Consider the following 22902-nt stretch of genomic DNA (forward strand, 5'->3'; position numbering starts at 1 on the left):
GAGACTTTTACTGGGAAAGTGGCTGCATGTCCGCGACACTACACGCAGCATCGTAGCTGCTAAGTTAACGCTCCCGGACGCTGAACTGGAGACAGTGAACGCAGCATCGTAGCTGCTAAGTTAACGCTCCCGGACGGTGAACTGGAGACAGTGAACGCAGCATCGTAGCTGCTAAGTTAACGCTCCCGGGCGGTGAACTGGAGACAGTGAACGCAGCATCGTAGCTGCTAAGTTAACGCTCCCGGGCGGTGAACTGGAGACAGTGAACGCAGCATCGTAGCTGCTAAGTTAACGCTCCCGGACGGTGAACTGGAGACAGTGAACGCAGCATCGTAGCTGTTAAGTTAACGCTCCCGGACGGTGAACTGGAGACAGTGAACGCAGCATCGTAGCTGCTAAGTTAACGCTCCCGGGCGGTGAACTGGAGACAGTGAACGCAGCATCGTAGCTGCTAAGTTAACGCTCCCGGGCGGTGAACTGGAGACACTACACGCAGCATCGTAGCTGCTAAGTTAACGCTCCCGGACGGTGAACTGGAGACAGTGAACGCAGCATTGTAGCTGCTAAGTTAACGCTCCCGGACGGTGAACTGGAGACAGTGAACGCAGCATCGTAGCTGCTAAGTTAACGCTCCCGGACGGTGAACTGGAGACAGTGAACGCAGCATCGTAGCTGCTAAGTTAACGCTCCCGGACGGTGAACTGGAGACAGTGAACGCAGCATCGTAGCTGCTAAGTTAACGCTCCCGGACGGTGAACTGGAGACAGTGAACGCAGCATTGTAGCTGCTAAGTTAACGCTCCCGGACGGTGAACTGGAGACAGTGAACGCAGCATCGTAGCTGCTAAGTTAACGCTCCCGGACGGTGAACTGGAGACAGTGAACGCAGCATCGTAGCTGCTAAGTTAACGCTCCCGGACGGTGAACTGGAGACAGTGAACGCAGCATCGTAGCTGCTAAGTTAACGCTCCCGGACGGTGAACTGGAGACAGTGAACGCAGCATTTTTCAAAATGAGCATCCCTAGTCCAGTGTAAACATTGTCTTGACTGTGTTAAACATTTACAATTAAAGCGTCTCTCTAGTTGAAAGGTTCTTGTGACGGCAGCCTCTAGCAGCCACAGTGATATGACGGGAGCAAAGGAGGAAGTAAGGTGATGTTATTATAGAGCGACAGAGTCCACGTGGCTCCCAGCACGATCGCTATCGTTCTCTGACGCTAACCACTTGTTTATTACTGTAACCATGGTGACGAAGGTCCCCTCACCTGAACAAACCGAAACCATGATCTTTCCCTAAACCTAACCAAGTGGTTTTTGTTGTCACATCATAAAACAGATTTATTGTTCAGCTGTGACTTGTGACAGTTTTGGAAACCACAACTGAGAGATGACCTCGTCCTGCTGCACACCTCTACGCCTCCACGGACAAACAACAACCCAGTCACCAGAAGTAATGTCGGCATTGGACATTTCTGCAAATCACGGATACGTTGAATGGCGACTTTTCTGAACCAAAAATGCGTTTCATATCAGCCTCGTATGTTGGCATGGAGACGGGCTTTCTGTCTGTCTGAGCAGCTTGCCTCAGTTTGGAGCAGCCGTTGACTATTGTCACCTTCTATGTCCTCATAACCCACCTAACACACACACACACACAGACAGTCTATGCATTTTACAGCATGTGCACAGTCTCCAAGCACTGACGCACATCCTGTGCGTGTTTTCTGTTGTGTGTGTTTTACAGCGATGACACTGTATGAAGTTTAAAAGCCCACACGTTTGAGCTTTGAGGTGCAGATAGTAATCTCTGCTTTACATGATCTATTTCTGTGCGCACACACACACACACACACACACACACACACACACTGGATGATGTGAGAGCGAGACAGAAAGACAGAGGGTGTTTGGATGACATAGTTTATCTCGTCCTTGATACGAAGCCGCCTGTTACACAGGAAGAGGAAGTGACACCGCTCACACACACAATGCTCTGTTTCTTCTACTATCCAGCCTCCTACACACCGACTCCACCACATCACTCCTCCATCATCCATCTCCATCCTTCTGTTTTTAGCCACCGCAGCCATTACACAAGTCCTTCTTCATGTTTAATCCACTTCTCTGAATCCATCCTGCAGCAGCGCTCCACTCACCACTTCTCTTCTATCCTCTTGTCTTGTGATTCAAAATGCTAAATGTGTCCTTCCTCACCTACATGATGCTTCACTGTGGGGGGGATGGTACTGCTTTCATACGCCTGTTTCCAAGATGCTGAGGGCTCTCTGCCCTTTGACCTCCCCATGTGCACAGAAAATGAAGCTTATTCTATTGTTGACCTCACTGTTGAGTCTCCATGAACTTTAGAAAGCTCATTTTCAACCTGGACTTCCACTCCTACAGCTTAAAGCAAGTTAGACTTACACATTTTTAATGCCACTCGGAATGAAATTTAAAACCAATTGTACTATAACCCAAATCTAGGAAATAAAGAAAAACATGAAGCGATAGCGATTACTTAGGGTTAGGGACAATTTTGCCCAAATGTTTATTGTAACATAAAACATGACTTTCTAGTCTCGGGGCGGAGATGAGGGCAGAACAGAACTGGGAAATATTCTTGGCGATTTTGTGTTTCTCTAAATGAGGGATTCCTCTGCATTGATTCCAATCGTGCCGAGTTTGAAAAGCACAGTGTTCAGTGACAGCTAGCTAGCTTATAATATTAATAAAAAATACATGTAGCAATTAATTAATAAAATGTGACATAATTTGATATTTCTGTTTTAATTTGCTTCTTTATTTATTTATTTTTTATTAATTCCCTTATTTATTTACTCTTCTGTGTAATTTGACCTTTTATCTATTTATGTATTTATTTTTATTAATTTTTAAATTTATTTATTCATTTATTTTTTATTTATTTCATTTTTATTTTTCAGTCATTTGTAATTGATACCTACATTTATTTTTAATGATATTCTTGCTACATTTAATGACATTTTTTATTTATTTATCGAGTCATTTCTTTTTGCATTTCTTTTGTATTAATTTATTTTTTATAATTAATTTTTAATTGATGGCTACATTTATTTTTTATGTTATTTCTGCTACATTTAATCACACATTTATTTTTTTATCGAGTAATTTATTTTTTCATTGATTTATTATTGATTTTGGCAGGTTTCGTCCTCCATATACGAGAGGCATTCAGTAAAATATTTTTTTTTAAATAGATGTTATCAATTATTTTGAGATTTTACAATACAACATCAGAAAAAAAATTCCTATTTCCCATATTTTAGCATTTTTAAGACTTTTGAAGCGTTTATTTATTTAAGACATTTTAACTCCAAATATTTTAGATTAATGAATTGAAAACCTTTTAAGACGTTTTAAGGACCCTGCATAGCTAACTGTTAAAGATGTTTTCGTCACGTTGTCTCCTGTCGTTGTTAAAGCAGCTGGCAGAACTGTGTATCGACACATTTTGTCATAGCAACAGTTAAATGCATCCCACCCTCTCTTTATTCTTGGATTACGTCTCTGTTTTACTACAGCTGGCATCACAACACACATACACACACACACACACACACACACACACACACACACACACACACACAGACACACACACACACACACATTGTCTTCAGCATTAAACTGTGAAACTAATTCCAGACTGTCTTTAACCAGCTGAACTCTAAACAGCGTCTAAACATCCAGCTACCGACCGACTCCTCTGGTGAGCACAGAGAGATGAAAGCAGACGGGAGTACAGGAACTTTACATGACGGCAGTCAGCAGGACGGCTGACGTGATCTATTTCTCATTTACGCTCCCAGCCGAGGTCACACCTCTGGTAACGAAGCTGGGCCGGTTGCCCCGGCAACCAGGCGGGAGAAAAACAGCGAGAGTAATTCTGGCTAAATGAATACAGCTCAACTCTCTCTCCTCGTCTTTCCGTCTGTTTCTCCGCGGGAGCCTCTCCCTCGCTCGTGACAAAAGGATCGGCCATTTTATATCATTAGGATGGTTATTATTATAAAGACGGACCCGTTTATCTCCGTCTTCTCCGCTCTCTGCACGCCGCTCATCATCACGTATCTTTATCTACTTTCATATAATGTCATAAAAACAAAATGAAGACTTCATATTAAAAGATCTACTTGATGTTATTTCACTTTTACTACTTCTAAAACATTTTGTCAGTCAATCATTTCAATTTGTTGACTTTTATTTGCACCTGAAATTTCATTTATGTTACGTAACCTTTTAAACAGCTCACTCAAATGTCACCTGGACTAACTACTATATCCGACCTCACAATAACAACTTGTGCTGCACTTCATCCCAACACATTCTTACTTACTGTAAACACCTCGTGACCCCGTTTCACATCGACTGCTATTAAGATCGCTTGTTGTGTATGACGGTGAGATATAACCACACACAAACACACGCACACGCACACACACAGTTATCAGTTCAGTGGATCCTACCTGGTGTAGCTGTTTGTCCTCTGGTCCAGTTTAGCAAGTCCACAAACTGGTCACAGCTCCTGGTGGAGAAAGACAGAGAGAAAGGATGATAAAGACACATATTTATATAAATCCACCTGCTTTAAACACGCTGAGATCACGTGCATACAGAATGCATATCACAAAATGCAACGTTAAAACAAAGCACTGATATTCTAAGAACCATGAGAAGACGTGACCCGGTTGGACCTAAAGCTGCACTATATGTCCAAAAGTATATCTGTCCCAATGCATTCATGTACTTTATGTTTGTTTTCCCTTAGATCCAGTTAAGAGAAACCTTATAGCAACAGGTTTATATATACTTTGAATATACAGAAAGGCTGCAGCCAGCAGCTCGTTAGTTTAGCTTAGCTTAGCACAAAGACTTGAAACGGAGGGAAACAGCTAGCTTGGCTCTGTCCGCACTTCTAAATCTCACTAATTAACACGTTATATTGTGTTGTTTTTAATCTGTACTAAACCAAAGTGAAAAAAAAATGCAGACGGAGTATTAGGGCCACATTGAGGGAAAAAAATCGGAGATTTACAGAATAAAAAGTCGTAATATTACGAGAATAAAGTCATAACTTTACAAGAAAAAAGAAAATAACACGTAAAATTACTACTTTATAATATTGTGACTTTATTCTCGAAATCTCTGGTTTATTTTTTTCCTCAATGTGGCCCTAATACTCCGTCGTACCGTCGTACCATAGACCTACAACAAATATCAATAAAAATGAAAATGTAACAAAAAAACAGTTATTCATTTCCATGTTTATAAATCCACAGAGATCCGCTGGAGAGGAGCTAAAGAGACGCATGTGGCTCTGGAGACGCAGGCTGCTGACCTCTTGACCTATACGAAAAGTGATGCACTGTAACTCGTTTATATCCCACGAAATCGAGGTGGATGGGTGGGTCTAAAAATACCGAACTTTCACCAGGAGGCAGTGAAGTCAACATGGATTTATTGTCACATAACTTCCGTACTTAAGTTACGCCTCGTCCGGTGTCATTTTAACACAAACCGCCATCTTTTCCAAGAAAAGACGGTATTCATGCAACGAGCGGAAATGAACACGTGTTACAACATAGCTGCCTCATTGACCTGGCATTTCCCAGAATGCAACACACCACCAGTACATTTTAATATCATGTTTGTTATTAACCTGTTCAGGATGAAAATATTGAAGCTCATCGCTGTAGTGTTCAGGTGTCCACATACTTTTGAAAAAAAAAGAAAAGCATCAATTGCGAACATATTCTTAATAGTTTGAAAGGTCAAAAGGTCACGAGAGTCTTTCAGTATATAAATATCAATGTAGTATTTAAATCAGGAAAATGAAAACCAGCAGTGTTGTTTTTGTAAAAAAAATCCCGCGCCAACAGGAGTGACACGCTGATCCTGAGGTTTGTGATCTGAAATTTCTAAAAAAGTCTGTGTTGTTTTCTGAGTGTCTGACGCTGACATCTCAAACCCTTCGATGAATCCAACAATAAACAAATAGAAACAGATGACACTCTGTCTTCTAGAGTTTCAGATCACTCGTGTCATCAGTTTGTCATCTTGATTTTCACTTTTCTTTTGTCACTTCTTTCTTTGTTTTGTTTTTTTAAGCCCGTTGGGGTTTCTGTTCCGTCTCACCCGCTGAGATTAGATCTCTTTTCATCCGCTGATAGTTTTTGAAGTGTTCTTATCTTTTATATGGATATGCAAATAACTCAACCTAAACCTACAGCAGCGACTGTCTCTGTGTTTTAATCGTGTTACCGCGAAGTAACTTCAGATAATATCAGACCGGGCAGCGGAGCCTGGGAACGGCACACCACCAACAGTCAGATGGTTCAACTTATTCAAGATTAATCACCATGTTTTATTGATTTCTAATGAAAATACACCTTTTTAAAACAGATCAGTTCAAGCAGACAGTAACTTATGTCGTCTACAGATCAGAAAATAGAGAGAAAATGGCAAAAGTTGCTGTCCTTTCAAATAATTAAAAATAGTAAAAAAAAAACTAAAAAAAGGCTAAATTACAGAGTGCTTGAAGGTCAAATGGTATTTTTATAATCAATTTTTTCATCAGATTTTTTCAGACTTTTTTAAAAAAAGATTCAAAATAAATATTTACACATTTATTTGATTAAAATAATAAATAATAATTAATATAAAAAAAACTAATAATTAGAGAAAAACAAACCCTCCAATACACTTACACTATCATCAGTCTGCGACGGACAGCTTGATTTAATTTGCCGATTTATGCTTCACCTACTTTCCCCTAAAGCTGCCTCATGTGCGTCAGTTAGATGTCCTACATTTCCCAGAATGCCACTGGACATCCCCCTATAGAAAGCGCCTGAGCTCCGTGTATTCAGCTGGTTTTACATGTACGTAGATGCCGTGAGTTACTGCAGGTATGAAAGTGAGAGTTTCCCACTGAGAGAAAGTGAGACTTTCACACTTTACCGTCGTTGAAACGTATTTCAGTTCTGGTTTCGTTTCTGTGGGTGGAATGAGCCTTTATTTCTCCCCGTGTGACCGTCGATGCAAAACAGCGGCAGTAGATTGAGAGTGACTGACATTAAAAGCTTTCTGATGTTTCTTTTAATCGTACTACAGCGGAGATGATGGGAATGTGATGTCATCTACATGAGCAGTTCTCCAGCTATTAACGAGAAAAACAAGGAAACCAAACTAAGAACAATATACTTTGTTGAGATGTTTGTAGCCTCTTAGCATAAAGACATACACTTTAACTTTAACTTAAACTTTAACCTCTAACTGATGACCTCTAACTGATGACCTCTAACTACTGACCTCTAGCAGGTTAACTGATAACCTCTAACAGGTTAACTGATGACCTCTAGCAGGTTAACTGCTGACCTCTAACAGGTTAACTGCTGACCTCTAACAGGTTAACTGCTGACCTCTAACAGGTTAACTACTGACCTCTAACAGGTTAACTACTGACCTCTAACAGGTTAACTACTGACCTCTAGCAGGTTAACTGCTGACCTCTAGCAGGTTAACTGCTGACCTCTAGCAGGTTAACTGATGACCTCTAGCAGGTTAACTGATAACCTCTAGCAGGTTAACTGCTGACCTCTAACAGGTTAACTACTGACCTCTAACAGGTTAACTGCTGACCTCTAACAGGTTAACTACTGACCTCTAACAGGTTAACTGCTGACCTCTAACAGGTTAACTACTGACCTCTAACAGGTTAACTACTGACCTCTAGCAGGTTAACTGCTGACCTCTAGCAGGTTAACTGATGACCTCTAACAGGTTAACTGCTGACCTCTAGCAGGTTAACTGATAACCTCTAGCAGGTTAACTGCTGACCTCTAACAGGTTAACTGATGACCTCTAACAGGTTAACTGATAACCTCTAGCAGGTTAACTGCTGACCTCTAACAGGTTAACTGATGACCTCTAGCAGGTTAACTGCTGACCTCTAACAGGTTAACTGATAACCTCTAATAGGTTAACTGATGACCTCTAGCAGGTTAACTGATGACCTCTAACAGGTTAACTGCTGACCTCTAACAGGTTAACTGATAACCTCTAACAGGTTAACTGATGACCTCTAGCAGGTTAACTGATGACCTCTAGCAGGTTAACTGATGACCTCTAGCAGGTTAACTGCTGACCTCTAACAGGTTAACTGATGACCTCTAACAGGTTAACTGATGACCTCTAACAGGTTAACTGATGACCTCTAACAGGTTAACTGATGACCTCTAACAGGTTAACTGATAACCTCTAGCAGGTTAACTGCTGACCTCTAACAGGTTAACTGATGACCTCTAGCAGGTTAACTGATAACCTCTAGCAGGTTAACTGCTGACCTCTAACAGGTTAACTGATGACCTCTAACAGGTTAACTGATAACCTCTAGCAGGTTAACTGCTGACCTCTAACAGGTTAACTGCTGACCTCTAACAGGTTAACTACTGACCTCTAACAGGTTAACTACTGACCTCTAACAGGTTAACTACTGACCTCTAGCAGGTTAACTGCTGACCTCTAGCAGGTTAACTGATGACCTCTAGCAGGTTAACTGATGACCTCTAGCAGGTTAACTGATAACCTCTAGCAGGTTAACTGATAACCTCTAGCAGGTTAACTGCTGACCTCTAACAGGTTAACTGATGACCTCTAACAGGTTAACTGATAACCTCTAGCAGGTTAACTGCTGACCTCTAACAGGTTAACTGATAACCTCTAACAGGTTAACTGATGACCTCTAACAGGTTAACTGCTGACCTCTAACAGGTTAACTGATGACCTCTAGCAGGTTAACTGATGACCTCTAGCAGGTTAACTGATAACCTCTAGCAGGTTAACTGCTGACCTCTAGCAGGTTAACTGATGACCTCTAGCAGGTTAACTGATAACCTCTAGCAGGTTAACTGCTGACCTCTAACAGGTTAACTGATAACCTCTAACAGGTTAACTGATGACCTCTAACAGGTTAACTGATGACCTCTAACAGGTTAACTGATGACCTCTAACAGGTTAACTGATAACCTCTAGCAGGTTAACTGCTGACCTCTAACAGGTTAACTGATAACCTCTAACAGGTTAACTGATAACCTCTAGCAGGTTAACTGCTGACCTCTAACAGGTTAACTGATAACCTCTAACAGGTTAACTGATAACCTCTAGCAGGTTAACTGCTGACCTCTAACAGGTTAACTGATGACCTCTAACAGGTTAACTGATGACCTCTAGCAGGTTAACTGCTGACCTCTAACAGGTTAACTGCTGACCTCTAGCAGGTTAACTGATAACCTCTAGCAGGTTAACTGATAACCTCTAGCAGGTTAACTGATGACCTCTAGCAGGTTAACTGATGACCTCTAACAGGTTAACTGCTGACCTCTAGCAGGTTAACTGCTGACCTCTAGCAGGTTAACTGATAACCTCTAGCAGGTTAACTGATAACCTCTAGCAGGTTAACTGATAACCTCTAGCAGGTTAACTGATGACCTCTAACAGGTTAACTGATGACCTCTAGCAGGTTAACTGCTGACCTCTAGCAGGTTAACTGCTGACCTCTAACAGGTTAACTGATGACCTCTGTTGGTACTGGGCCTGCTGGCTCACTGTCCTGTCTTACTGGGATCGTTAACTAAATTAGCTTCACCTGTTTTTCCGTGTGTGACCAGTCAAACTGTTTGTGTGTAAAGGCTCTATCATAAAGTCATATTTACACCTCATATCTCTATCTCTGTATTTAACACTCACACACACAGACAACAAACACACTGGGATTAGCTAGCAGCTCTCTCCTCCCATCATGAAGCTGATCTGACTGAACCAGGTGAGTGGTGACTAGCTGCTGGCTAACAGGTGAGTGGTGGCTAGCTGCTGGCTAACAGGTGAGTTGTGACTAGCTGCTGGCTAACAGGTGAGTTGTGACTAGCTGCTGGCTAACAGGTGAGTTGTGACTAGCTGCTGGCTAACAGGTGAGTGGTGGCTAGCTGCTGGCTAACAGGTGAGTGGTGACTAGCTGCTGGCTAACAGGTGAGTTGTGACTAGCTGCTGGCTAACAGGAAACACCTGGCTACACGCTGAGCTCACAGGTTGTGGATCACTAAATGCATAAAAAGCATCAGTCTGCTCATCTCAATCTGGCCGGACAGCAACCAGCTGTGACGAAGTCTCAGAGTATTTACCTGAAAGAGCTTTTCATCAGGTAGCCCAGGACCCAGGTCTGAAACAGAGCCAGGAACCAGCCTGGATCAGCAGGTCTCCACTGGTAGCCTGTTCTCTCTGTTAATCTACTGCTGTCTGAACCTCTAGGAGGGTTAGCTGGAGGCTGGAGGCTGGAGGCTGGAGGCTGGAGGCTGGAGGCTGGAGGCTGGAGGCTGGAGGAGAAGATCTGTTAGAGATAGCCTACTGACTAGAGACCATGTCCCAGTTGAGTTCCTGATTGCTGTGTGTGAATGACATCAGCTGACAGGAAGTAAACATGTGGTGCCTTCAGATGTGGTCGTATTTACCGCGTTCACCAGAAGAGTCCATATGAACGCCAGCCCCCCCCCCCCCCCCCTCCCCCCTCCCTCTCTTGTCGTATTCACGACCTCGTAGGTGGAAAGTTTCTGAGTTCCTGAGTTGTGACGTGTTTGTTGACGTTGTCAGAAATGTCGGAGGTCGTGGAGGTTCATTATTTCGGTGCATAATAAGTTAATATATTGTAATTTTAGTCGTATATTGTTTCTGTAAATCTTCTGATTTATCGGATTTATACATCCATGGGACACGGACTCATCGGTGTTTTCAGTCCAAAATGGCGGCAGCGCTATACCGCAGCCTCATAACTGCTTTTTGTTTACATTTTCATTTTTATTTATCATTGTTGTAGGTCTATGGTACGACGGCGTATTAGGGCCACATTGAGGGAAAAAATAAATATGAGATTTAGAGAATAAAGTCAGAATATTATAAAGTAGTCCTTAGTATAATTATAACAAGTATTCATTTTACGTGTTATTTTCTTTTTTTCTCGTAAAGTTATGACTTTATTTTCGTAATATTACGACTTTTTTCTCATAATATTCTGACTTCATTGTGTAAGTCTCAGATGTGTTTTCCCTCAATGTGGCCCTAATACTCTGTAGTGCATTGTCTCTTTGGCCCTCACTGCATTAGACTGATATACTATATACTCAGACTATAAACTGAGTTACCTTCATCACAGTGATCACATGTTTTGCGGCTCCAGACAGATTTTTTTTTTTATTTTCTTTGCATAAAATCTCTCTTTTGATAGTAACGGTTGCTGACCCCTGACCCCTGACCCCTGACCTCTGGTCTAGTCAAAACAGCACCAGAGTTTCACCTCTTTGCTTCTAAACTCTTTGTGTTTAGTGTTTTTACTTATTGCAGGGAGGAATAGCAGAAGAAGTACACCTTCAACACCTTCTATGTGTTATTCAAAAGGTATAAAAGCATCCCCGCCCGTAGAGCGCTACATGTAGTAGTTCTCCTGTTGCATGTGTTGCACTGCAACTGACTCAGCTTTCACATCACTCTCCTTCCAAACCTCTTTTTCTTTTCTCTCTCTTCCTTCTCTCTCCTTTGAATACAGGAACCACTGAGGGCTGTAAAAACCAGAGCTACAGCGAAGAGACGGCTCTCCCACATCCATCCTTCCACGTCCCTGATTCCTCTCCTCATCCCTTCATCCCTAACCCATCCCTCCTCATCATCATCTGGAATAAACTGTTCTAAACCCTTATTATCCTTATTATCTTTATTATCATTATTATTATGATGGTCTTTGTTAGTGAACAGCCCGTTCTCAGGCGACGTGCAGTAAAGGGGAAACTGAATGTCGGTTGTGTCATTCGGGATTTTCTGATTACAAAACAGTGATTTAGCTCCTCCGCTGTCTGACGCAGAAATACATGAAGTGAGACTAATTACAAGCTGTTGAGGAAGTAGGCCAGTTTGGGTAAAGGTCTCTCTCTCTCTCTCTCTCTCTCTCTCTCTCTCTCTCTCTCTCTCTCTCTCTCTCTCTCTCCCTCCTGACAGCGCTGGACAGATGTGAGGAAAATGATGTCGTCTCCCGTCAAAGAGCTGCGATATGATTGGCTGAACGGTCAGCAGCAAGGTGATCCCTGATTGGCTGAGGAATAAAAAAACATGTCCTCATCTTAGAGGTTGTAGAAGACGAAGAGAGGGAGTTCCCTTCTGCACGGCTGAGGACACACACACACACACACACACACACTCACACACACACACACACACACACACACCCTACTGGGCAAAGTCCTTCAAAATAAAAGTGTGTCAGCAGCTGACAGAACAGACACTCTGTTGGTACAGATGGAAACCTCTCCTCCATCTCCTCCTCCTGTTCTTTTACTCCTCTTTCTCCTCCTTCATCATCCTATCTTCTCCTCTCATCTTGTTTCCTCTCACCTCCTCCCTTTTACACTTGTTTCCTCTTTTGTCTCCTTTCATTTTCTCTCTTCTCCTCACCTCTTCTGTTCTCTCCCTTTGTTTCTTCTTCTCTCCTTTTTCTCCTTCCTGCTTGTTTCTTCCTCGGTCCTCTCGTTTCCTTTCCTTTTCTCTCCTCTCCACATGTTTCCTATCCTCTCCTCTTTTCTCCTCTCCACCTGTTTCCTCTTCCCTGCTCTCGGTTCCTTTCATTTTCTCTCTTCTCCTCACATCTTGTTTCCTTTCCTCTCCTCTCTTCTCCTTTCCCTTCCTCTTGTCTCCTTTCCTTTTACTTCCTCGCTTCTTCTCTTGCCTCCTCTCCTCTCTCAGCTTATCATCATCTTTCCTTCTTCTTTATCTCTCCTCCTTCTCTCCTATCACTTCCCTTCTTCTTCCATATATCTCCTGTCTCCTCTTCCACTCGTCTCCTCCCTTTTCTTTTCTTCCTTCCTCCTTTCTCAACTCATCTCATTCCCTCATCCCTCGTCTCATCTTCCTCCCTTCTTCTTCTATTGTATTTTACTCTCACTTCGCTCTTCTTCACCTCCTCCCCTCCTCTCCTCCAGGTGTGTATAAACCAAACCAGGTGTATATGCTGTATATCTAACCAGGTGTGTATATACTGTATATCTAACCAAACCACAGAGGATCTATTCATCAGGAGAAGCTTCAGCTTTGTGTGTGTGAGTCTTAATAATTTAGCCGTCGCTGTCAGGACCTCGGTCACCGGAGCGCTCTCAGGTTCCTCTACAGCTCTCGGGTGATCGAACACACACACACACACACACACGCACACGCACACACACACACACACACACAGGTGAGATAAACTGTGGATCAGTTCGGTGTGAAGCTTTAAATCCTCCTCTAATGCTGAGTGTTTGTTGCCCATTGACTTCCTACAGCGGAGCGTCAGTGAGCTGCGTGTTGCAGCTGCTTTATGTTATTTGTTGGTAGTAATCCGCTCTGAGGAGTCGGAGACGTTACAATAAGAGACCGGATGAGGCAGAAAAACACACAATACAGAGTATTCTCTGTTATTAACATCATCACATCAGTAGTTTAGAGGGTAAAGATACACACTATATACACTCCTTAGGTCAAACATACACCTATTGTACTTCATTTATGTCATTCTGTTGTTGTTGTTTTAATCTATAAAACATCAAATATGTCGAGCTATTAGAGCAGAACTGTGTCTTTATGTTACTTACTATCCTAAAGTATTCTATTTAAAATAATATGGAGAATGCAAGCATATGTTTGAGAGGCTGCGGTGGTGGAAAGTAACTAAGTACATTTACTCAAGTGCTGTACAATTTCAGGTATTTGTAATTTGCTTGAGTATTTACATTTTCTGCTACTTTATACTTCTATTCCACGACATTTTAGAGGTAAATGTTGTACTTTCTATGCCAGACGTAACTATTGAGTGTTCCTCTGTTCCACTGCAGCAGAATCCTGAGAGCTGATGGTGTTAATCAGTGTGTGTGTTACTTCATCACAGCATGCCATACATCTGCAGTCATTTCAAATTCTCCAGCTATGATGTCTGCGAAGTGTTAATTGACAGCAAATGCAAACGCATTTCACATCTGCAGAGAAGCAGCTGATACACAGCCAGCGGCGAGATGGACAGGAGGAGACGCACACGGAGACAGTCAGGAAGCGAGACGCACAGATAGTCCAACAGATTTAAAATCAGACACACAGATAATTCATTCTAACAAAGGTGATGCTGCTCTTTTTACAAACCTCAGATAATGATTTTAAACTAAAACAGACACTGTGCGTCTTAAATCACTGCATCATATTTACTGTAGGTCTCTTCTGACATAACAAGCCTGATCCCAGGGCGTCAAATACCGACGCTTTGTCACAGCCATCGGCGTTCCATACCGCTGCACAAGGTGCCGGTATATGAAACACACCGGGCGTTCCATTAACTACAATATAACGGACGGTGAACTGGAGACAGTGAACGCAGCATCGTAGCTGCTAAGTTAACGCTCCCTGACGGTGAACTGGACATTTTTCAAAATTAGCATTCCTAGTTTTAAGCTCAACCATGTAGTTCTTTCCTAAACCTAACTATAGTGGTTTTGATGCCGAAAGTAATGTGACGCCGAGGGGCGTGACAAAGCGGCGGTATGTGACGAGTTGGGACGAGAACGTGTCGGCCTAAAGGATGTAATGAATCAAGATACATCATCACCTTTAACCAGAGCCAGAGGTCACAGCCGTACCACCTGTTATCACCTGACCACTGAGCAGCTCCATCCTCTGAGGAAGACCATGAGATGCGGTTGAAAACCACATGAAAGCTAATAGGAGGTCCTTGAGTCACGATTTTTTGTTTTGTCCAGCCAATATAAAGTCACATTAAACCAACACGTTCTCACTCATGACTCGTCAAATACCGACGCTTCATCAGTGGCCCTTTACGCTTCAAACTGTGACGCCCCTCTACAGCGTGTCGGGGACGGCGTGTCCAGTTTCAGCCAGTTAACTGCATACGGCGTCTTTTCAAAGTAAACTTCAACGCTCACATGAAACATACAGTTTATACTTGTTTATCTGCCAACACGTTCTCATCCCAGCTCGTCACATACTGACGCTTCGTCGGACCCCTCAGCGTCAGACTAAACACGCCACTTTCAACCATTTCATCTCCCACGAGTTGCCCTGGTGCAACAGTGATTACTGTCCCTGATGAAACCAGTCTGTCCTGTCTGCTGTTAGTATGTTATATATTATATTATATGTGCCTCTCACACACACACACATATATAGAGTTCCCACAAGGCCTAGAAGTAATACATTAATTGAATGTTTAGTGCAAATCGACTCACACCTCACGCATGTTCTCCGTACGCCTCTCTGGTCACAGTGTGTGTGTGTGTGTGTGTGTGTGTGCACGCTCGCTCCTACGCAGCGCACCCCGATGGCCATCTGATGTGGCAGTGGGACAGATGGGACGTAGGTCGGTCTTTCCCCGCGCACGCTCTCACACACACACACACACACACACACATTTGAACGTGCACAGCCTGACAGCAGCAACCCCACCAACACGTTCAGGACTCGTTTCTGTATAGTTCTCCTGTTAAGCAGCAGCGGAGCGTCCATCAGAGCTCCTTCTCTCTTTAACTCAGCCTCCATCTCATTCTATTGAACTGTTTTACAGCGTTTCATTGCTTCTAAAAATACCTCCTTTACTGTGTCAATCTTAGTTTAAAATTAGCTGCTTTCCCTGCCAACACAGACAATAAACACACACAGATGTGACAATACACTTTACAAAATAAGACCAATTGTTTGAGGAAGAATTCCAGTTATTATTAATATTATTTTACTTATGTTTTTTTGTAATTTTTTAACATTTTATGTTATAGTTATTTGTCTTTATTATATTTTATAATAAAATTTATTTATTTATTTATGTATTTATGTATTTATTTATTAACTGCATGCCTTCTTATTGGTCCTTCTTGTTAATAAGTCCTTTATTGTATATTTCCTGTGACATATTAAACATTAAAGAAGCAAACAGTGGTGCTGTCAGCAGCCGGGCAGCTCGGTGTCCTTCAGCTGTTCAGCCCTCATATCACCACTCAGCACCACCATGCATAGTGTCCTTAAGTATACATGACTAGTGTTTTGACCCTGACCTTTGACCTCTGACCTCTGACCTCACTGTGGAAAAACAAAAACAAACAAAAAAAAAAGGGAGAGCTTCCCTGCAGGAATGAGGACGGGGATCACAGGATTATGACGACGTGCGTGCTCGTATGAAGAGGCTGTAAATCTCTCTGGAGAGAAACACTCAGAAAGCTGGTTAACAGACAGCAGCGAGCAGCGAGCAGGGCCGAGCCGTGCGTCGGAGTCCCCCCGGCCGGGGCCCCTCTCCAGACGGCTACACGTCATGGAACATTCCCGGAACCAGCCAGAGCACCACCCACCATCTCTCTCTCTCTCTCCCTCTCTCTCTCTCCCTCTCTCTCACACAGACACACAAACAGAGGAAGCAAACTGGAAGTCACTCTGCTGAAAAACATCAGTTTTCATATACTGGACACATTGTTGCACATGTTCTCCAGCAACACTCACACACAGCAGCAACCAGCCTCCAGTTAACAATCTCAGGCATGTCTCTCTGCTCACACTGAGGCTGCAACCAGGAAATACCAGAGGTCACAACTCACTGTTCAACAGCTCCCTACAGTCGAGGAGTAGAGTCACATTAAACCGGGTTAACAAGTGAGCCAGAGCCGCCAGCTGCACGCAGAGAGCTGGTTAACTGCTGCTCAGAGCACAAACACAACTAAACAACAAATGGACCTTCCAGACACAGAAATCCTCACACTGTGAAGAATGTCCCAGTTAAATAACAGTAAAGAGCTGGCAGCAGGGTTTCCTTTACGTTACTGTAAAATTAACATTATTATACTGTCGCTGACATTTATAGCTTTGTACTGTTAATGAAAAATACAGTTTGAACTTTATTAATTTCACAGTATTTTACAGTTAATTTACTGTTTAAAGATACATTATAAAGCTGTTTTTCATCTTTCTTTTACATTATATTACTGATTGGTTTTAATGCACTATTTAGGTTGTATTTTTTACAACATTATTTTGTGCCTAGATGAATACACTTAGCAGGTTACAGACATAGGAATAGTCACACTAAATACAAAGTGCTATGATAGACTTGTTGTGTGTCTCTAGCTGCTACAAGCACAGAATGAAACCAGAACAACATGTGATGAAGAACAATAAAGATAATTCACTGATTTTACAATCATGTTCAATGAACAAGCCTCACATGAGCAGACCAGGTCCCAGAACTCAACACATACTGCATGAAGCTGTTACTGATGACACTTTAGACAGCTGATCAGCAGGAAAGGGATGTTTATTAAGACTGCAAAAACAGCCTATGAGCGTCATTTAACAGGTTTAAAGCACTGTTTTTAGCAATAACAGGTTAATACTGGTGAAATCCTGCAGTTGTTTACAGTGCATGACACCTCAACGAGCTGACACTTCCACAGCTCCACATGCACTAACAGTCCTCTGGTCCTCTGGTCCTCTCTATGTCTCTCCATGTCCCCCCCCCCCCTGGCCTTGCAGCAGCAGCCTGGTGGTCGTGCAGGCTGCTGCAGATTCCTGAGGATATTACGCAACCCGGGTAATGTGCGTGCACGCTGCTCTGCGTGCCCGGCCGGGGTATTCCCCCTGCCTGCAGAGCCGTGCCCTTATAAGCTAAACAAAACGACATCAAGTGCGAAATGAAAAACATCCCATAATGTCCGTCATGGCGCAGAAAGGCACCGCTGCCACTCTGCGTAATGTGTTGGAGAGAGAAGAAGGTTTCGTTTCTTACCTTCCGTCCGTGTTGCGCTCCTCCGGCTGCGCGTCTCCGTCTCCGTCCGTCTGTCTCCGGTAATGACAACAAGCAACCTCCGGTGACAGGAGATCCTCCGCTCCAGAACAGAAACCCAGCCAGCAGACGGTTCGTTAGAGATCCAGGGAGCTGAGAGGAGCTGAGAGGAGGAGCGCTGGATCCGGGTGGAGGTGAAGGAGAGAGACGCGTCGGAGGAGAAAGTTGCGCGTAAAAATGTTGAAGGAGGAATCCTCTCCGACCGGATCTGATCTGTCGCTCCTCTACACTGCTGCTGCTGCAGTCACACACACACTCACACACACTCACTGTGCACTGTGCGCGTCCGACTGGGCTGTGAGTGTGTATGTGTGCGTGTGTTGTGAGGGTGAAATCAGGAGACACACGCACACACACACTCATAGGGGGTTATTCCAAACAGCACTTCCCAGAATAGCAGCAGAGAGAGAGAGAGAGAGAGGGCGTGTGTGTGTGTGTGTGTGTGTGTGTGTGTGTGTGTGTGAGAGTGTGACGTCGTCGGATCCCCCAGCGCGCAGCCAGGGCAGAGGGAGGAGGAGGAGGAGCAGTGGCCGGAGAGGAGGCTCTGTCTGCCGGAGAGAGAGAGAGCAGGAATCCCCGGTCACCTCTGGAGCGACCTGTCTGTCTGACTGTCTGTCTGACTGTCTGACTGTCTGTCTGTCTGTCTGACTGTCTGTCTGTCTGTCTGACTGTCTGCCTGACTGTCTGTCTGTCTGTCTGTCTGTCTGACTGTCTGTCTGTCTGTCTGTCTGTCTGTCTGACTGTGTGTCTGACTGTCTGTCTGACTGACTGTCTGTCTGTCTGTCTGTCTGTCTGTGTGTCTGTCTGTCTGACAGTGACTGTCTGTCTGTCTGTCTGTCTGTCTGTCTGTCTGACTGACTGTGTGTCTGTCTGACTGTCTGCCTGACTGTCTGTCTGTCTGTCTGTCTGTCTGACTGTCTGTCTGTCTGTCTGTCTGTCTGTCTGTCTGTCTGTCTGTCTGACTGACTGTCTGTCTGTCTGTCTGTCTGTCTGTCTGTCTGTATGTCTGTCTGTCTGTCTGTCTGTCTGTCTGTCTGTCTGTCTGTCTGACTGACTGTGTGTCTGTCTGTCTGTCTGTCTGTCTGTCTGTCTGTCTGTCTGTCTGTCTGTCTGTCTGTGTGTCTGTCTGTCTGTCTGTCTGTCTGTCTGTCTGTCTGTCTGCCTGTCTGACTGAACATTTATCTATAGGCTAACCAAATGATCATATCAATATTATACTATACTTGTAGTTATAATAAGTATATATATAATTATAAATATATATATATATATTTGTGTAAATAAATAAACTAAACTAATACAAATACAATTTCTAGTTTTAGAACTATTATTCATAATAGTCTTCCTCGTCATCATCACTGCCATAATTATCGTTATTGTTGTGTATAAATGTAATTAATTTACAAAATGATGATTCATCTTTTAACACCTGCTCAACGATTTATGGTCATAATAATTATTATAATTAAATAGTTTGGTCTTAAAGTTATCGAGGATTTATGACACAGTTTGACGCTTTGGAGACGAAGAACATGATAAAGAACATGAGCAGAGAAACCTGCTGCAAAACAACAACAGCTGTTGGTCCCTCATTTCATTTCATTTAAGAATATGAGAATTGATTTGAGATTAATTTTGATTAATCAAACAAGATAATGAACCCAGTCGCCAGAAAAAGTGTTTGTACGTTTCTGCATCTTACGAGATACGCTGAATGTTTTTAAACCAAAAACACGTTCCCTGTGAGCCTCGTATCACGCCTTCAGAGACCAACAACGCCATGTGGTTAACGCTGTGTAACGATTGGTTAAGGTTATAAAAAAGATCATAGTTTGTGTTAAAATAACGCAACAACATTACGTAACTAGTGTAAATAAATAACGCCCTTACATAATCAGTGTTGGGAAGTATGGATGGCGCCTATTCAGTCCAATGAGAATTGCCCGCCTGGCGCCAAAATGTTTACCAGCTTCGGGGTTTACTTCCGGGGTATGTGGCCGACTGAATACAGTGTTTCGCTCAACTCGTCAAATACCGCCGCTTGGTCAGCGCCTCTCGGCATCGGAGACCGACGCACCGGGTTCCCCTCTAGCGTTCCTGTTGGACGGACCGGGGACGGCGTGTCAATATACGCTCGTTACATGCATCGTGTCCTTTCAAAATAAACTTCTGTTTTCACAGGGAGTTAGGTTTAGTCAATACAACCATGTAGGTAGGGTTAGGAAACGGTCCTGGTTATAACGTTAACAACTCACGGGGTTGACGATACCGACGAGTCACCTGACTAAAGACTGACGGGACGAAAATAAGTCAACGTTACTTTTAGTTTCACACCATCCGTCCATCACCCGTCCATCACCCGTCCACCACCCGTCCACCACCCGTCCACCACCCGTCCACCACCTGTCACGCTCACCCTGAAAGGACTCTCACGCTATTAATACCTCGTCACCGCTCCGACCGTCGAATAACGCCGCGGGTGGGTTTAAACTGAGTTAGTAGAAAGGTTCGTCACACACGGTTACTAAAAATCGTTCTCCTGGGCGCCTGGGTTAGCTCAGTTGGTAGAGCGGGCGTCCATGTATTAAGGCTTGGTCCTGACCGCGGCGGCCCGGGTTCGAATCCGGCCTGTGGCCCATTCCGCATCCACTCTCTCTCTCAACCCTTTCAAGACTCTATCCACTGTCCTGTCATAAAAATGGAAAATGCCCCCAAAAAAATAACTTTAAAAAAAAAAAAAAAATCGTTCTCCGATGCCGAGCGGCGCTGACCAGTCGGCTGTAAGTATTTAACGAGCCGGGAGTGAGACCGAGTTGACGTTATAGACTTTAACTGCGGTGGTCTACGGTGGAAAATGCTTCTTGAGCCACGTCGCAATACCGCCAGTGGCCACTGGAAAACATTGCGCCGTATCCAGATCTCATTATACATCCATGATTATAACCTTCAATACCGGTTGCTCGTTGTACTACGTTACTTCCTACCAAAAGAGAGTGTCTAATCTATCAGTATGTATAATATATATCCATATTCATGTACCTCTCCCGTATAAAGTGGTAAAAGTCAAATATTTGAAACGTGTTTCGGTAGAGTTCATGTATTTATTTATTTAGGTGCAGTATGATTTTATTATCTGTGTTGGCAGGTTTGAGGTGAATCCTCCGTGTTCCCTCCGGCTCGGAGTCCTTTCATCTGTGAAACACATTTAGGAATACAGAGGAGCTCATTGAGGCCGGCCCTCCTGCTAATGAATTACATCAGGCTCCTGTTTTCCTCTGGATGGGTTCAGATGCGCCGGCCCCCCTTTGCTGCTAATAAACTGCATTAGCTTCTGTAAGCGCCTTTTAGCGACAGGTGGCAGCTCTGAAGCACCACAGGTTTGATTCCTGTGACGGACGACGGAGCGTCGGGCTCTGATCCGCCGTGGTCAGAAAGCAGAGTTTTTACTCAGCCGTCAGCTTTCTGCTAACAGCTCCTGTTGTACACAACCTGGGGACAGATAATGACACGGAATCGTCTCGATGGCGGCCGCTCACTCACGGCGCCGTGAGAAGTCATCGGACGCTGCTCGGCGGGGGCGGAGCCATCAATGGAACGATCAGAAATGACCTTTTGGTGCTGAGCTCATTTATTTATTTATTACAGTTTTTTTTTTACAATTATTAACAAGCGTTTACTTCAGGTGATTTTTCTAAACTCTCAACAAACCATCACACAATTAGACAATATGTTCCTCAAAACCTCATTTTGTTCATGAACTCTACATTTCGTTCTCTACGTACACTAACTCTATCAAAACACAGCAAACACGACTCAATATCAAATAATCTTTCTAAACACTAACACACGTTTTCTATCCAAGAGGAACACGGAGTCAATCACAACTTTCAAAATACTACCAAACACATTATGGAGAGGAAAAACTGTCCGAAAAAAAGTCAGAAAAATGTCAAAACAAAAAATGTCTGAAAAAAAAGTCAGAGAAAATGTCAGGAAAATTTTCAAAAAAAAAAAATAAATAAATAAATTAAGTGTAGAAAAAAAGTCTGAAAAATGTTTAAAAAATAAATAAAAAAATTCTAAAAAAAAATGTCAGAAAACTGTAAAAATCAAAAATGTCAGAAAAGATGTTTAAAAAAAAGTCTGAAAAATTTTCGAAAATAAATGTCTGATGAATCCATCGGTACCAACCAGGTCAGACTAGCTGGTCATGAAGGAGGTTAAATAACGCTCCAAACTTACACTAAATGTTGGAAAGGAAAAACTGTCATGTCCATGTTCAAAGGGGTCCCTTGACCTCTGACCTCCAGATCAGTGAATGTAAATGGGTTCTATGGGTACCCACGAGTCTCCCCTTTACAGACATGCCCACTTTATGATCATCACATGCAGTTTGGGGCAAGTCATAGTCAAGTCAGCACGCTGACACACTGACAGCTGTTGTTGCCTGTTGGGCTGCAGTTTGCCATGTTATGATTGGAGCATATTGTTTTATGCTAAATGCAGTACCTGTGAGGGTTTATGGATCAATATCTGTTATTGATCTGTGTTGTTCATTGATTTACAATAATAAATATATATATATATTTTGCATAAAGCAGCATATTCGTGGTGTTTTGTTTTATAAATTCTTATTTTAATCCCAACCATGACGTTTTTCTTTACCCTGAGTACTGTAAGTCTTTCTCTTGCCTAATGTCGTGGTATTTTTACGGTTGGGGACATGTAGACTGCAGGGGCCAGGGATCCAACCACCAACCATCTGATGAGTGGATGACCGCTCCACCTCCTCAGGTATGCAATATTTAGCTTCATATTTTGGTTCCCCTAAAATCGCTCCCAGCCCCCCCCCCATTTAAAATGGTCTAGAACCGCCACTGGATTTATAAGTGGCCTGAATCCTTTATTTTGTCTCGTGGTGAAGAGAGGCAGAAAAGTGACGACCACAATGTTCCTGGTTGGATAATGGA

At 43.2% G+C, this 22902-nt stretch overlaps 1 protein-coding gene across 7 annotated transcripts in view; it reads right to left on the bottom strand.

Moving 5' to 3' along the window:
• The window catches only part of hivep2a (HIVEP zinc finger 2a), a 116035-nt gene extending 97693 nt beyond the window's left edge, over positions 1–18342 (bottom strand). For 3 of the 7 annotated variants that reach the window (XM_074616661.1, XM_074616667.1, XM_074616669.1), the window contains exons 1-2: positions 17876–18342; positions 4503–4561 (exon numbers count right to left, since the gene is read on the bottom strand). The gene's annotated coding sequence lies outside the window, so the exon portion shown is untranslated. Of the gene's footprint in view, positions 1–4502; positions 4562–10214; positions 10407–17875 lie in introns of all 7 variants that reach the window. The other 4 variants (XM_074616665.1, XM_074616666.1, XM_074616664.1 and 1 more) reach the window with 4 other exon arrangements.
• Positions 18343–22902: the final 4560 nt, after the last annotated feature.

The sequence above is a fragment of the Sebastes fasciatus genome, chromosome 18, assembly GCF_043250625.1.
Source record: "Sebastes fasciatus isolate fSebFas1 chromosome 18, fSebFas1.pri, whole genome shotgun sequence".
Taxonomy (NCBI): domain Eukaryota; kingdom Metazoa; phylum Chordata; class Actinopteri; order Perciformes; family Sebastidae; genus Sebastes; species Sebastes fasciatus.